At 28.0% G+C, this 16,846-nt stretch overlaps 2 protein-coding genes across 4 annotated transcripts in view; both read right to left on the bottom strand.

Annotated features, from left to right (window-relative positions):
• Positions 1-16,846, bottom strand: part of LOC105207298 — a 232,416-nt gene that overhangs the window by 194,916 nt on the left and 20,654 nt on the right. The gene's annotated exons all lie outside the window — the stretch shown is intronic.
• Positions 1-16,846, bottom strand: part of LOC105196913 (ATP-binding cassette sub-family G member 1) — a 45,331-nt gene that overhangs the window by 25,218 nt on the left and 3,267 nt on the right. The gene's annotated exons all lie outside the window — the stretch shown is intronic.

A 16,846-nucleotide genomic window follows, 5' to 3' on the forward strand; every position in this document is an offset into this window, starting at 1 on the left:
TGACTATCCTCTTCTGCCCAACAGTTAGTAAATAGTCGTAAAAAGCACGTTAAGTGAAGCCATGTAGACAGGAAAACACACGGACATCTGTTGAAAGAAGTGAAAAATATACTTTTATGTAAAATTCAAAGAAACTTTGGTTACGGCCCATTTTTACAAATTTGATAAGTACGAGACAAGTCACATTTTCATAATGAAACGCACAATAAACGAAATGACATGCAAAACAAAATTTCATCGTCACTAAGTCACGTTTCTCGCTTATTAGTTCTAATCTTTTCCGCGATACTATGCCGCCATCAACGCAGGCATCTTGACTGAGGTGTCAGGAATCTTAAATATGTAATATGCTTCTTAATATTACAAAAGTATAAATCTATAAAAATTTCTGCTACTTCTAAAACTGAATTCAGCTTATATAAAAACACAAAGAACAACTAATGACCAGTAATCATCTCACAAATAGACTATAACAAAGAAATTTTAATGATTGCTCTTAGAATTCAACGCGAATTATACGACATATTATGATATTCCATCACTCCAGATACATTCCGCGACAGCCGTCCTTTCTCTATTGTTAAAGTTCGTATGATAAATTCGAGACATCTTGTATTTTATCTGTCGCAATGAATTGTTGTCAACGTGTTTTATTCGTCTGGACATTATAAATGTTCTTCCGTCATTCTATTTGGAAGAAGAAAAAAATATTGGAGTCAAAGTAATTATAATTGCAAACAAATTATAATTGCAGATCAATTTTCCTTTGCGTATAGACCAACCGAATAATGTGCATAATTCTCAATATGATTATAATATACGTCATTAATCACTCATTTTTCGTGATAATTGTTTAAATTCATGTGTCTTTGATTACAACAGCTACGTAACTTGTTTTCATTAGTAACTTCGATTGCCGAAGTCTCAATTACGTCAAATACGGCGGAAACACGTGTAAAGTTATGAAAAAGAAAAAACTTGCGGTTTTAAAATATCTTTTCCTTCTTCGTAAAAAATGACTAGTATAAAAGGAATTTATTATATGTTATTCATATAGCTCGAGGCAACAGCTACTTTTCTTCAACTGAAGACTCAGTCAATTACATCAGACTAAAAAATTTATATTAATATCTCATCGGTTATATTATAGATACATGTATAATTGAACAACTGACATAATGAAATTTATCGATACTTTGACTCTTATGTTATTATTAAACTTTAAGTTATTATTAAACGGTTGAAGTAGCAAATTCAGCAATTTATGGCTTTTATAATTACTGTACTCTTTTTAGTTACTTTTATAGTTACACACACACACACACACACTCTCTCTCTCTCTCTCTCTCTCTCTCTCTCTCTCTCTCTCTCTCTCTCTCTCTCTTTCTCTCGTCTGTTCTTCATGACTAAAGATAGTAATCGTTATTTAATGCTTAATAATGAATTAAAAATTTAATGTATTCTAATTGTGACTGGATTTGAATTTAGCTCTGTAGCACAAAGAACAGACACGAACTTTTATGTCACGATCACCATTTATCAATATTTGCCACTGTTTATATAAAATTATCTAGATAATCATTTAAATAATGAAATAATTTCATCTTATTTTTATTTAGATTATTATAATGTGTATTAGCTTCAGCTTTATCTTAGATAACAAAAGTATTATATTTTTTTTAAATTATCTAACATAAGATAATGTGAATAATAATGAAAACGAAACATATTATATATGCTAAGCATCAATTTTCAAGTTACCCTTTATCCTAACAAGAGAATTTTTCAAAATGATAACGACTGGGTTGCATTTCGAAGTTCATTGCCAAATTTAAAAATCTACAACATACGTAATGTGAATTATAACTTTTTGATACTGACAATATCCCAATGCAATATTTGCAAGGCAATATTTTGTTAACAGTTTAAGAAACATTTTTCCGAATGAAAAGAAAGGGATTTATAAAAACGTTAAAATTAATGGAACAGATTCCTTTCTTTCAATTAAAAAGTGTTTATTTTAATATTAAAAAAAATATTATCTTAACATTAAATAAAATTGTAATAAAAATGTACTTTAGAGCAAAACGATATTCGAGAAATTTTTTTTCTCTCTGTTATGAATCTAACATTAAGTTAAAATTATATCACATTGCCATTTTGTTTATCGTAAGGGTGCCGCTTTATAAAGCCATGTAAGCCAGAATCGTTATCACATTGCTTGACCTCTGCGTACAGGAACTGATAACTTGAATAATGATTTATGAACACTTTGTGTAAGTGCATAAACATCGCTGATATATTAGTTCAATGTAGGTTAGAAAAATAAAACATACATAATTAAAGCATATTCTTTATATAAACGTACATAAAGTTATAATTTCTACTGATTTTTACATATGCGGAATCAATTTTTTTTTGTTATTCGTTTAAATAAAAACACAACCAGAAAAAAAATCAATATGATGCAATAATTAAATTATTATAATACAAAAAAAGCTTTATTATTTTATTTTAAACAGTTATTTCTAATAATTAATGTAATATCAATATTAAATAAACGTTTTTTTTTTAATTGTTATTTCGATAAAATGATTAATATAAAATAAATATTATTTTTACTACTATATTATTTTAATAAAATTGTACAATGTGTATAATTAAAAAGAAATAAATATTTCAAAAAATATTTGAAAAAGATAATTTGCTCATTAGGATTGTATGTTAATCGCAGAAAAATTAAATTTGAATACATATTAAATTAATAAATTAATGAAATTAATAAAAAAAAATTAATAAATTAATGAATAAATCTTAAATAAATTTATTTGCAAATTATTATTTTAAATAAAAATTTAATGTAAAGTAAACATTAAATTGATATTGAATAAATATTAAAAAAGAGTTCTTCAAATCATTTTTTATTTTAAATAAGTAATTAATGTTGAGTAAATATTAAATTAATATTTAATAAACATTAAAGGAATGTTATTCCAATTTGTTATTTGAAATAAATTAACATATAGTAAATCTTAATATTAAGTAAATGTTAAAAGTGAATATTTCTTTCAGTCATTATGTCAAACAAATAATTAATGTCAAGATAATATTAAGTAGTAGACATTAAATGCATATTTCCTTTAAATCATCTAAAATGTTTAATTAATGTGAAATAAATAATATAAAATAATCATTATTTTTACAATAAAGCTGTATAATGTATAACTAATAAAAAATAAACATAGCAAAACATTTAAAAACAATTATCTGCTCATTGAGATGTAGCGTGACGCAGTCAAAATTATACGGATCAGTAATGTAATATGAAAATTGCCCCAAAACTATAAATTTGAAAACTTTTACAAGTCATTATATGATATAAGTTATATATTTCTTTTATTTTTAATTTTAATTTTTACTTACTTATTTTAATCTAAAGAGGAATGTTCTTTGTTAGATTAAATTGTTTGTAAAGAACTTTTATTTTTAAGAAATAAAAATTTAGAAATAAAAATATAAACATATTGTTTTTATATTCTAAATTGTTTCGCTCAATAGCATATTATCTATCTAAAAACTATCTAAATAATAATTATCAATATAATTTTATACTTTATTTATATACATAAAATTTAAATAATCTTTCACTTAAGATACATTTACATTACTTATCTTTATCTAGATAATTTTAAATTATTTATGTACATTTCTGCTATTTATTATACTACTTTACTACTTGTAAAATGATTATCTCGAATAACCATCGAATTATCATGATTATTTTGAATCCTGCACTACAAATCCTGAATTATTAACTTCCGTTATTTTGATGGTAACTTTATTAACATAATGTTTATATCTTTTTAATTTTTACGAAAGAGATATTTTATTAATGCATATATTGTATACCTTTTTCTAATGAAGCCATCGGTCAAAATATATCACTAGTACCTATTGCTTGAAAAACTAATAGGTACTGCACATCTTTTCCATTCTGTTTTTTAAATAATTATCATGTTTTATCTGTATTCTTGTAACATTATGCTAATAAAAGTGCGCTATTATTACATAAGTACATTATTTAAATTGCATGTTTTAAAGGAAAAATCCCAACACACGGATATGCAAAGTAGTAGAAATTCAGACAAATTAAAGGAATTGCTGAACAGTCGAACTTACACAGTTAAAGCGATAAAATTATACGTACCCGTGCAGATAATTTGATTGTTCTAGTAATTTTTTTCTTAGCCTAACTATCAGTAACTTTTATTGCGCAGCTGACTTTATTTCTTCTTCGTATTAACATGGTTAATGTGTAATAAGATTTGAATTATGGCGTTTTTGCATAAATTAGATTAATATTTGAGTTTTTATTTTTTATTTGTGCGCTTTGATTATTACGAGATACATGCACCAATCAAGATACACGTTATTATGAAACGTTCATTCTATAATATCAAATTGGAAATTATACGAAAATTCCTTTCAGAAGGTAATTAATTTCTTCGCTGATATTTTCACGACCAAACTCGTGTTACGTACAAATGTGATTTTTATGTGAAAGAAATTTTCTGTTTTCTATGTCTCAAAATGGAATTGATTGCCACAGACATGTATGTAACTATGTATATAAATATATCTTCGTCATTAAAGTAATTGATTCAAGTCTTCTTTGTTCTATAACATCGACGCGAAATGATTTATCACGTTGTTGTATTGCTATAGTCTCTCATTGACATCTAAGACGGAGAATGACTATTGCCTTAAGATTCTACAGAATTGTTGACGTAGAGCGATAATGTCGATTCATCATTCAAATAACATACACGCCCATACTATGTTACTTCAAGCGTATGCTCTGCAGTCACGTCTCGTTGCCCGAAGATGCTCACGTTACGCATGCAAGGAATATTCTCGTGAAATGATCTTGACATAAATTACACCACTCGTACTCGTATGTGCGGTGTAGCGATACAAGTGTAGCGTATAAAGAATCAATCAACATCACGAAAAATGGCTGGCGATAAAGTGACCTAGGCATCAACTTTACTGCGCTCTTACCAAAGATGAAATCTTTGGCAGGAGGCACAACTCTCGACTGTTAGAGTTGAATGGGAATCAAGTAAAAATTCTTTCAAAAAACATTCTTTGTTTGAGTAAACGAAATATTGTAAACCACTTAATAGTGTCTCGTTTTTTTATACACCTTAACTCTTTCTCTTCCCTCTCCGAGTCGATTTCTCAATATAAATCTACGTGATTACTCGAGGTTTTTCTACTTGGAATATTTATATTTTAAAATATAAATTTTTTTTATAATAAGAATAATAATTTTATTGCACATGTATAAGATTTGATTTGAAATAATTACAAAGAGCATATAAAGAAAATGAAAAAGATACACAAAATGTAAAACACAACCACTTAGACAGCACGCCTGTCCAAAATCGAGACATAAGATGACTCTAACACTTACTTTTTCTCGTGAGGTTACTTGTCCGTGTCCGGACAAAATTTCGCGCATTGCATACACCAATAAAGTACGCGTGCTACGCACGCCTATACTTCGCCTAAAAAACTTCGTTAATAAGAGAATATGACATCGTAATAGCATTTTTTAACGACAATTATTTCAATAGTTACGGTTGATACAAAAGATTCACGGAGCACGACTGACAGGTAAAAGTGTTAAAGTTATAAATAAACATTTTTATATGTTTTATAATGTTTTATTATATTAATATACGCGTCAATATTTATATTTTTTTAACTTATTGATAAAAATATTTGATTTTTATGTTATAAGAAAAATGTTGCATTATATACAAGATGCTATATAGAAGACGTTTTAATGTTCCACCCCAAATATCATGTTTCCTATGCATTTTACCGAAAAATGTTTCAAATAAAATGTTATAGAGTTTTAAGGGTCATGTTAAATAGCAATATTATTGTGACATAGGATAATAAATCTTGTAAATTTTTATAAATTTAAAACTTAAAAGTATTAAGCATTAATATCTACTTTTTACCGGCATACCCATTTTTGTTATTCAAATCTATTTATAAAGATATTGAAATAAATTAACAATAAATAAGAATAAAATGTTTATTTCAATCAGCTACCAAAATAAAATTATCTTTTACGTAAAACATTTGTAAATAAACAAAAAAATTTGTTATATTTCAATATTGAGGTTTATTATATGCTTGTATTTTTAATAAAGCTCGAACCAAAAATAAATTAAAAATAACAAAGAAACTAAACATTATTTTCTAAATCACTTTTAAAATGTCTATTAACCCTCAGACATTGTATGTCGTACACCCAGGCTGTTTACAAAAGTGCTTGGCATTCGTTCGCTCCTTCTCCTCTGAATATCTTGAATATATTTAACTTCTCGATTTTTGCACCTATTTAATCTTTTTTTTTTGACATTCTGGCATATCAATTAAAAAAAGTTGTTCAAATTCTATGTATTCGTATTAGATACTGAGAGATATACAATTGAAAATAGTCGGATGACGGATATCTATGTGTGATAAAATATCGAATTCAATATAGAGTGTCAGCTGAGGAATAAACACAAAAATATAATCCCTTGGAATCTATTGTACTGTTAAATGTTACAATTAATTATAATTTTATTTATAATTAATTTTTTAACTTTTAAAAATTCTTGGACATTTGAGTACAATTTTAAATTCTCAAATATTAGCAGCATTGAAAATCGTTAGATTTTATTGTAAGCCACACACATAATAAACAGATGACAATGACCATAACAAACGTATAAGTAAGCTTCATTTAATATGTTATTTATAAAAAAGTAAGTACATTCGTTCCAAAGTCGAGATATATATATATATATATATATATATATATATATATACATGTATACTTTCTAACTATATAATATTGTAATAAATCATAAAATATTGTATACTTAATAAATTTTGCAGTGAATTTTTAAAAATTTATTTACTACTTACTTTATCACAAGTTGTTAATGCATTAAATAAACGTATTTTAATTCTTCAACCCCCTTTTACCTACTTCTCGTGACACATCTTTTAAAAATATAAGTAGTCAAGGTATAAAGTGCTAAATTTAAAAGTGGTTCTTATTTAATGCTAAATCTTATTCGATTCATGTACCTTAATTTAGATTAATTAAATTGATTAATAGAAAAGGGGTTTATTAATATAAAAGTTTAATTTAAACGCTAAATCGCATGATACAAAAATAGCGCAAACGTTTCAACTCGCATTCGAGTCCTTTTTAGTGCAAAAATTCACAATATTCATCGGTTCAGAAAATTTTTAAAATGTTAAAACATTTAAATGTTCGAATAGAGGGAATTATTGAGTATATAGCGTCATATCATTGAAATTACTTTGTCATCTAAATAGCAATTAGATTAAGTACTATCATATAATGTCACGTAACATTAAAATTGCATCGTTCAGTTGTATAGCAGATTGTTTTTTTTCAATGCAATTATTAACGTTAAGATTATCATAATAAAGCCGTTATGTTAATTTAGAATCTCATTTAACAGCTTCTCATGATGTATATATAACAATCGAAAGTTATCATTACTTTGATTCAAAAAAAACTTTTATTTTTAAATGCTTGATTTTGTGTTCAGAGTCTTTGTATTAATATTTGAATTAATGTTTCATAACAGTTTTAATAAAATAACCAAAATCCTAACAGCACATAATTGTATAAATATTCGTATGATATTACGAATATTCTAGAATACCCGTACAATATTATATACCATTAGAAAATGTAGAACAAGAAAAAAAAGAACTTTTTTTACATAGGTAGAGCAATATAGAACGGGGAAACAAAAGAATGGAAACAAAATCCAAGAAATATGAGCCAATAGTATTTGAGTATGTGTATAGATATAATTAAATTCAAAAAAACGGTAAAGCAAAATATATATATGAAGAAAAGAAAGATTTTATGTCAAAAAGTATCCACTTTTAATTATTTAATTACGGTATAGAAAAAAATATCTAATAAAAATATATGTATTTTATTAATATGTATAATAAAGAAGGCTAATGAAAGTTACAACGCTGTTGTCGGTACGTCTGTATCAGTAAGTTACGTATTTATTCCTCAGCTTCCATCAAAATGGTTCGAACGTTTTGACCTCTACATTTGGGTCATCCTTAGCAAAAATTAACAAAACAAATAATCAGACCTCCCTCCGCATCACATGATGTGATCAAATAATTGTGACAACACACAAGGAAATCATTTGACTATACCATGCAATGCGGAGGGAGGCTTGATTACTTGTTTTGTTAATTTTCGCTGAGGATGACCCAAATGTAAGGTCGAAACGTTTGAATCATTTTGATGGAAACTGAGGAATAAATACGTAACTACTGACACGCACCGACAATAGGCGCGATGTGACTCTCATTAGTCCTGTTTTGTTATATTATTAAGTCTTGTAAGTCCTTCAAATATCATATATTTTATTATTATAAATAATATATTTTATTATCTTTCTTATCTTTTTTGCTATTGCCCTTTTTGTATGGATTAAATTTAATTAAATGTTTTTTTTTAAGATTTATGAATGATATTTGTTGATTTTTAAATTGATCTTATTGCTGACTAACAAGTAGCTTTGAAAACGTAATGATAGTCTTTAGCGGCCTTTAGCTAAAAACAGTTTAAGTGCGTAATAATGTAATGGAAATATTTCAAGGTTTCTTTTTCTACGCGCGAGTAGAGATCATATGTTATTTAAATGACTTGATAGGTCATTTATCAAGATAAATAAATGACTTCTTGGAATCTGTTTTATATTGATAACATCGTTAAACACGTTAAAATAATTCGTAAGTCCGATTTATATAAAGGATTAAAAATAATTTCGATCAATCATACTTATCAATGAAAGAAATAAATCTATAATTTAATACTCTTTGTAAATTAATACTAAATTAAGAGATATTTTTTTACACGCAAAGACAAAACTATTTTTACGTTTTTTTTTTTTGTAAAAACTATGCAACGGATCGATTTAGTTCGGAAATTTAGTTCGTCTGTTCTATGTGTCTTCAACAATATGTGTAAAAATAATTATGTATGAAATAATGATACCTGAAACTTTAAATACATTTTTCTCAAATTGTTTTCCAAATCTGCGTGCACGATATCTTAAAAGGTATTGGACTAATTGAGTTTTATTTTGGCATTTATAAGTAATTATGTGTCTAACTCTAAGGTATAAATCTTTAATATTCCGGAATTTTTTAAATCAAATATTTTTTATATAAATAAAAATTAATTTTTTGACGAAAATACGCAATGCTAGCTTTAAACAGTCATCATTTCGTCAATTTACAATTTCTTTTTTAAATGTTCAATGTTCAATGTTTTATTCTCTACTTATACTTTTAATAAAATTTATAAAAATAGTGTTGTTTTCGCGCATAAAAAGGAAAATGGCCCCTTAATATTGAATTTCAATAAACTATTACTCAATTAGGTTATCACTTTAAAAGTTCATAATGTTTACACACATAAATTTACACGCACGGAAAAAGTCTGTATAAATTTGAAGCTAATAAATTCAACCAAAAGATACACCAAAATACTTGTAATTAAATCTATTTAACATCCCAAATAGACAAATTTCGGCATATTGTCTGCATATTACCGAAATTTGCCGATTAAAAATGCTTGCATAAAGATGCGTCAAGATGCGTCGCCAAATGAGATAAATGTTATCAGCATATAAAAGATGTCTTCTCATGCTGCAAAAATTGCGGCAATATGCTGCTTATTAACATTTTTAGTCCAAAGAAAAAAAATTTTTTTTGGAACATCTTATTATTCTTATAAGCTTAACTTGTATTTATTGTTTTGCATATAAGATTCTATTTTATTAACAACAATTACGCATTATTTTACAAATATTTGGAAACGCACCTCGGCGTCGGCGGGATTCGAACTTAAGATTTCGAAACAACAACCTAACACGCTACACCGGTAGATAATTGTAAAGCGTGGTCCCCAATCGGCGAGGAGGGTGCGGGAGGAGATGGACTATAGGCCTAGTTGAAATGACTAAATTCAATCACAATAATCAGTAATTTTGATTAGTGTGATCAGAAGCAATTTTGTATAATTCTTGTATAACTAAAATATTTTTCTCACAATCAGTTCGATTTACGATAGTAGGACACAGATTTGATTGCAAGCACGTAATCCGCGACGATATTGCACAAAATCGTATAGGAATGTGAATACATAATTTTTTAATTGTGATTAACTTAGTCACACACACACACACACACACACACACACACACACACACACACACACACACCACCACCACCACCACCACACACACACACACACGCACACACACACACACACGTACGCACGCACGCACGCACGCGCACACGCGCACACACACACACACATACACACACATACACACACACACACAATATTTTATTAATTTTTAAAATCACCTTTTTATTATCTTGTCAAATATCTTTTCGACTTTTTATTATCTTAGCAAATTATATAGTACTTCATATTACAATAAATAATTAATTAATTGCAATTTAATAATAAATATATTCACGCCAATATGATAATATTTAATCAATAATTAAGTTATTATAAATAATGTGATTTTATATCAATAATTTTATAAAAATTACTAAAATAAAATGTATTCAGTATTGAACATAAAAATACTATGCATTATAAATTACTTTGTACTTTGCTCTGTACTTTGCTCAGGCAATTTGTCATCGGACAATTTGCCTGTAGAGTATCAGTTAATTGTTAGACTGTAGTCTGTAATTACAATTTGATACTAAGTAACACTTGCTATGTGATATGTGCTATGTATTCTAATTACATATCGCTTGCACGTTCCAACCGTGCACGTTCTAACACGTTGTAAACACATTGAAATCAAGTAAAAACTTAACAGAAAGCAATTCAAATAATAGTGACATTTCATCAATAAGAATTACACAATTGACGCAAAGTATATAAAAAAATAACAAGACTACTTAAACAGCAGAATAACGTTTTAAAAGTATATTTTCACCCTTAAACACGTAAGTCTGAGAGACCCCATATAAAGTTTTGAATGCGCTTGCTATGTGAAGACGGAATGAGATACGAGGTTCAAACCAAAACGTAAAAAAAGTTTGAAATCTCCTCTTTCGATTGATATAGTTGATATAGATCAACTTTTTTGGTCAACTAGAATTCGAACGGCACGCCAGCAAAGTTTTGTTAGAGTCAATGCGACCCATATAGTGTGTAAGTGAAACTTTTTTTGTAAGTATTTTACATAAAAAAGCTGGACAAAATACGTTCGAACAGATCGGTTTGCGGATGTTATTCGCATATACTCTGTCTAAAGTTAGAATACTATAAAATGCTGTAAAAAAGGAAGTTTTTCCGAAATATGTCATGAAACACATCAATTTTCAATTTAAGACATGATTTAATCAAAAATATCTCATATTCGCCTTGTTACATAAGTACATTTTTTAATAAAAATGACAATGATATAATTTTTTTTGAAAGTATGAATCTTTAGCTAAAAGGCCGTATTGTAAAGTTCTTCAAAATTTTTTGTTGCAAAGATATGATTTTTTTTTTAAAGTGGATTTTTAGATGCCCAAAAATACCTCATATTCTCCATGTTACATAATTATACTTTTTAAAAGGAATGATTTTGCCAAATTTTATTTTGAAAGTGTGACTTTTTAGCTTTAAAACACCGTATTTAAAAGTCTTTAAACGTTTTTTGTTGCGAAGATACGATTTTTTGAAGGAAAAGTGGATTTTTGAACAATTTCTCATTTTTGCTTAATGGTTTTTCTTTTATTCTTCACAATAAATTATTTTTCGGTAATGCCGATTGTGCAGTCACACTCCTGAGATTTTGAATTTTCGTTTAAAAAAAAATCGTAGAAAAATATTGATTGTAATCAAAGTTATAGCTTCTCAAAGTTGAAAAAGTCTCCCAGACCCAAAAATGTGTTTTCGTATTTTACAGGATCGGTGTTTTTAAGGGTTAAATGTACAGTTGGGACGTTTTGAATATATTAAAAACATACAAATTAGATTCAGGAATATCTTAAAAACGTTTTAAAAATATTCAGTGTTACCATTCTGGACTTTTTAGAAACGACCATTTCAAGACACAATGGACTAAAACTGCATTAAATTAATACATTATACAAGTAGACCAAGTAGCTAGTCTAATAATATCATTGTGTGACACGAATTTAAGACCACGATCTAAATGAAATAATTCTAATAGAATTCTTGTCGCTGAAAACGATTCCGTAAATAAAATTGCTCTATCATTTTTGAGTTATGTGTTTTAGCTCAAAAGTACCATGTTTGGCAAGTTTGAATCCAATTTATTAAAATGAGACATGATACAGGAACTTTGTTTGTGGATTTGTTTCTAATGACGAAAAATCTAAAAGAATCGTTTAGTTTGTAGCCTAAAAAAAGTAAGTTATTACACAAAATGTGTGTTAGTGAGAAATGATGATGGAATCAATGATTTGACATTGATTCAACGTCAAAATCACTAAACTGACATTGTTTCGACATTGATTCAATAAGTTATTTCTAACTGGGATATATCTAAAACAAATATTGTGTGTACGAAATGAATCTGGAAGATTGTAGTTTATACAGAGTGAAATAATTATTTTGAAGGAACTCTTTATTTCATTTCCTCAAGTAACAAAAAGAGCATAGCGGAATAAGCATGTAAAATCTGCTCCCACACCAATCGAGCTCATGCAAGGTATTTATCAAAAATTTTTAACCTTTAGCGCTCCGTTGACTCCGCTACGGAGCCATCCGTTATTTGTTTCGTAAACGTGCGGAGCGTTACGAGTTAAATCCAGAAATTTAGTAATCCTTTCTGAAAAAATCCGTGTTAAATCGATAGTCGCAGTCTCTCGAAGTTTATTGTTGCCGCTTTTCCAAAATGCTCATTGGTTCTCGCGTTGTGCTTACTTCGTGAGCTGCTGTCATCGTGGAGATTGCGTTTTGACAGTTATAGATATAACTGTTCTGTTACATGCATCATGAGATTAATAGTGTACGAGGTTAATGGTGTAATAATAATATTATGACATAATGGTTGTGACATAATTGTTACATTCATCGCGAGGATTATGTAATTTGTCTCAAGAATACAATCAATTCAATGTCGCCCACTCAAAGAATGCAGAAAGATTTAAATATGTGTATGCTGTGCATTCAGTTCCTCTTTCTCTCTCTTTCTCTCTCTCTCTCTCTCTCTCTCTCTCTCTCTCTCTCTCTCTCGAAAACAGAAGGTAATAAAAGAGAAGGTAGATATAAAAAATATGGCAATGGGAGTAACGAAATTAAAGAAAGGAATTGCAACACTTCCATGTCCAACTTATATCTTGGAATGACAAAATTGACCGGGTGTAATCTCACATAAAATCAAATTATGTAAGTGTTTTCATCATGCACTTTATTCTCTACACGTATTTCAATCTTTCCGCATTCTTTGAGTGGGCGACATTGAATTGATTGTATTTTTGAGACAAATTGCAGAGTTTTTTAAAAAAACTGTCGGTGACGTTTCGGCATAATTAATAAATTATTTTGATCATTTTTTAACAGATTATTCATTTAGACGGTACACATTCTCGTCCATCAAAAGCAACTCAATTTAATAATGGAAATGTTAATTGTGAATTACAAATCTCATCAAGTACTCGAATTTCATGTTTAGGAAAATATAAATTTGAAAACACATTAAATCTGCTAGAACCGGAAGAAGTTAATTTTTCGGAAATTTTGAATACAACAACAAGAGTCAGTAAGTTTCTCAGGTTTATCAATTTATTATATAAATAAAGAAAGTCGACAATACTAACAAAAACTAATTATACAATACATCACATTTTTTAATGCATCACATTAACATTTTAATATAAAATAAAATTCTTCTTTAACAATAAATAATTATTATAGTGATAGAAGGTTATATCAAAACAAATTTTGTAACATTATATAATAATAAATTAAATAAAAAGATAGGTTGCGGTTCAATAACTGATGGAAGATACAAATTGGAAGTTCACGTATCAAACTTCAATACAGAAGATTATGATGACTTAAATTTAAAAAAGGGAGATAAAATAAAAATAATAGGAATGATACAGGTAAATGAAACAAGTAAAGTATAAAAGAAATGAGTACAAATTTATATAATATAAAAAATGTGAAAAAATTTATACACTTTTTATAAAATTAAAAAATTTTTTTTTATTTGTGTGCACCAATTACCATATCTATTTACCAATTTATTAAAATATTTATACTTTTAACTAAATATATATTTTTTATAATAAATCTACATAATTACATGGACATTTTTTCCCATTTTTAATTTAGTATATTTAGTATTACACACACACACACACACACACACACACACACACACACACACACACACACACACACACACACACACACACACATCTTTAGTTTACTTAATTATTATAACTGTATTACATACGTACATATGTATAAAGTTCATGTTAAATCGATAATCATAAAAAAATTAATTTTTATTAATTTATGTAAAATTTTTCTACATACACACACAAACACACACACACACACACACACACACACACATCCACACGCACACGTACGCACGCACGCACGCACGCACGCACGCACGCACGCACGCACACGCGCGCGCGCACACACACACATCTTTAGTTTTACTTAATTATAACTGTATTACATACATACATATACATAAAGTTCATGTTAAATCAATAATAATAAAAAAATTTTTTAAATTGTTTTTATTAATTTATGTAAAATTTTTCTGAACTTGATTACCTTTTTAATTTTTTTATATTTACTTAAATATAATATAATATACATTCATCATTGGAAGCTCTATAGCGCGCGCTTGTTTTGTTCTAGTATATTTAAAAAAGATAATTCTATTCCAGTAATTGAAAGTGACAGTAAAGATGATTAGGCAAATTTTCTTTATGATGAGAGGCGGGGGGACTTATCTTAAAAAGACACCCCGAAAAAGAAAATTGAAAATGTACTGCAACTACCTCCTCGTGATAAACTCCGGGAACTATAATAGCGATTTTGGTTGGGGCACACCAGTTGCACATTTCAGGTGTCGGTGCAACTTTTGTGTTTGGCTAGTCAAATAATTCAGTCCCTCAATGGTGCCGCGTGTTTGTCTGGGGTCATAAGTGCATATTGGGTGTACACAAAGTGGACCTGAGAAAATAGTCAGAGCCAGTTTGTGTGCCACTGGTAAGGTGGCACATCGGTGTGCCCCAGCCAAAATTGCTATAAGTTTCATATAGACTAACTGTAGAAGTCATTAATGAAAATATTATGTAATATTACATGTTATTACCATAATATGCTGAATAAATGTTACACAATAAAATCTTTATTTCTATTTGTGCAAATATAAAAGTGATATCTCAAAAGTATCACGAAAAAGAATTTGTAAAAAATTCAAAAAAATTTTTTTACCGTTTTCTTTCATTACAAAAATTAGATAAAATTTCCTTATATTTATTTAAATAATGTTTACAACATATATTTTTTTCTTTAAAATTGGTCTAGCCATTTTCAAAAAAAACTATTTTTTAAATTTTACTTTTCCCTTCTATAAAAATGTATTTTGAAAGATAATATTTTAGAAAGTTTTACATCTCAGAGATGCCAACTAATTGTACCAATTTGATCTCGATTGGTGTGAGAACAGATTTCACATGCTTATTCTGCTATGCCCTTTACTAAATTTGCGGTGCGTGCGTACGTGCGTGCGTACGTGCGTGCGTGCGCACGCGTTTTCTACGAAAAAGCAAAACTTCTCGTGCAATCTCAAAAAAATTTTGCTTATCAAATCAGCTAAAAGAACACGTTGCGAGCAGACTGAAAATTATTTGTATAAGATAAACTTTTCTTAAATGTACAAATGTAAATATACTTTGTACATTAAATAATGTACGTTTTTAAATCATTCGTACTTAGTCCATGAACGTTTGGACCAGATTGAAACCAATCTGGACATTCATTCGATGTCATGTGCTGTCTGAGCATGACGGAAATATTGCTGTACGCGTACGAATTGTTATTATTTTTTTATTGGAATTTATTGTGTAAAGGAATGTTTATACTATTGTATATAAGTAGATCTAGAAAACGCAAATTAGCAATTCGTATAATTAATGTACGCTTATCAGAAACAAATATGTTAATGATATATTGCGCAGCAAACACTAAATATAACGTAGATGCAATGGCATATAACGTATATATGTGTTATATTAATGTTATATAGCATTACATCTATATTATATTCAATGTTTACTGGGTAGATGTGTAATCGAATTTTAATTAATACCTGATGCGATATATTCAATCTGAATTGTTTTATGTCATCGAGAATCCGTATTCAGAACGTGCTTTTAAAGAGGTTAGCGCGCTTTTTGGAATTTTATGCTTGTTTTATCACATCTAATGAGTGATAATGCTAAAATGACAAAAAATCCAATATCTCTGTAAACCCGTTCTGAATTCGGACCAGAATGAAAAAAACGCAATACTTTGCAATGTATTGATTTTCTTTAGGTTGCGTAACGAATACATTTTTATCTTGTAAAATGTATTGCTCATTTTTTCAATAATTGTAAGAATAATTGATAAGTACCAGATTTCCAGAAAAAGAAGGTTGCAAAGTTTTCTTTTCCGGGCATGAAAAAATTATTTCAGTTT

The sequence above is a fragment of the Solenopsis invicta genome, chromosome 5 (genome assembly GCF_016802725.1).
Source record: "Solenopsis invicta isolate M01_SB chromosome 5, UNIL_Sinv_3.0, whole genome shotgun sequence".
Lineage (NCBI taxonomy): Eukaryota > Metazoa > Arthropoda > Insecta > Hymenoptera > Formicidae > Solenopsis > Solenopsis invicta.